Raw genomic sequence first — 1999 nt, 5'->3', positions numbered from 1 at the left:
GTTAAGCGAATCCAATTTCCCCATAAGAATTAATGTAAATAGGGGGGGGTTAGGTCCCAGGGACATTTTTTTCACCAGACAAAAGACATTCTATACACCTACAGTATCAATTTTAAACAAACAGTTGAATATTGTACACAGCAATGAATGATTGTGAAGCTTGGTTGAGGTGGTGGAGTCAGAGGGTGGGCTATTTCCCAGGGAATGCCTTGCTGCTAAATGATGAACTAGCACTTGGCTGAGCCCTCCAGGGTTAATACGCTGTTGTTAATGTAGCCTCACGTGCTACAAGGCAGCATGGACTGAGGCAGGAGGGAGGAAACACAATAGATGCAGGGCAGTAGCTGCAAACACTTCCCTGCAAAAACTGAACATGTTGAGCCCACGCTCTCCAGCTGGAGCGCACCACTCCCTCTTCCTGTAAGCGCATGCACGGCTGCATAGGTGCTGGCTTTCCAAAGTGCCAGGGGGTGCGTGCATGAGTGAGAGCGATAGACGTGCATTGCCCCTTTAAGTATGCTGACCGCACTACAAGCACATTGCCCTTTTAAGCAGATCGGACAGGAAGCAACAGCTTCCAGCAAGCTCCCTCCTTTCTGTCCCCGAGCCCTGTCCCCCTCCTCCGTTTTGTGGAGAGGGGGTACGGAGCGGGAGGGGGGCATGAGCAGGGGGACATCCTGATGTCAGCACCCCTCTTCCGCCCGCCCCCCCCCAGCAAGCAGGAAGCTCCCGGGAACAGCTCCAAGGCAGAGGGCAGGGCAGGAGCAGCACCTGAGTCACAAACCTTACAGGGAATTTAGGGGAGCTGATGGGGGGGGGGGCTGCCAGCTTCCCCTGGTTCTAATCCCCACAAGGGGGGGCTGCTCTTCCAGAGAATCCTGCAAGCAGTGGACAAAGCAGGCAGCTGCCAAATGATGTTATAAGGGAGCTTTGCGCAACTTTAAACAAGCCTGTTCCCTAATTGAGCAGCAACATAACAACGAAACGACGTTAACCAGGACGCCTTTAAGTGAGGAGTTACTGTCTCTAAATGCTACAAGACACAAGAGTCGGCAACACTGATTAGCGCAGACGATGCAGTAGAAATGCAGTCGAAACATCTAGATCCTCTACCTATAACAATATCTTCTGCTCCTGAAAAGGAACCACAGGAGTCTTTGCCCTAAAGGATCACAGTTAGAAATGTAGTGAGGGGAGCAGATTAATTTGACTCTGGCCCCGTTCTCCATACCCACACGGCCTTGAAGTCAATGGAAGTTCTGCCTCAGGAAGGACTGTAGACCTAGTCCCTTGGTTTGCAGAGTTCAGGACAAAGTCCACCAAGGGGGTTATTTTAAATAATCGTTAACACTCAAGGTGATTTCCCCATTTGATTTTCTTGGCATCTCCTGCCATCTGGTTCAGCCTTTGTTTTGATCGCATATGGGGCTGTGAACAATGTCAGAGTTTAAGCCACCATATCTCGACCTCCTTGAATCCAGATCCTCAAAATATTTAAGCACCTAACTCATTAATTTCAGTAGAAGTTAGGAATCTAAATACTGTTCAGTGATAATATCTTTCACTAAGTCTTGGAGCACTGGGGAAGTTCCAGAAGACTGGAAGAAAGCTAATATTGTACCAATATTTTAAAGAGGTAAATGGGATGACCCAGATAATTATAGACCTGTCAGTCTGATATCAATCCAGGCAAAACAGAGTGGCTGATGTGGGAAGGTAATATGATTAATCAACATGGGTTTATGGAAAATAGACCCTGTCAACCTAACGTGATACCTTTTTTTGATGCGATCACAAGTTTGGTTGATAAAGATAACAGTGTTGATGTAACAGACTCCTTGTGAGGCGTTTGCCTTCGTACCTCATGACATTTTGATTAAAAAACTAGAAAGCTATAAAATTAACTTGGCACATTTTCAATGAATTAAAAGCTGGCTCACGGATAGGTGTCAACATGTAACTGGAAGCCGGGAATCAGCCTTGCACAGTTGTATTTCTG

Source organism: Terrapene carolina, unplaced genomic scaffold (genome assembly GCF_002925995.2).
Source record: "Terrapene carolina triunguis isolate 2854851 unplaced genomic scaffold, T_m_triunguis-2.0 Scaffold517, whole genome shotgun sequence".
In the NCBI taxonomy this organism is placed as follows: Eukaryota; Metazoa; Chordata; order Testudines; family Emydidae; genus Terrapene; species Terrapene triunguis.
Note: the sequence above shows the minus strand (reverse complement) of the source record.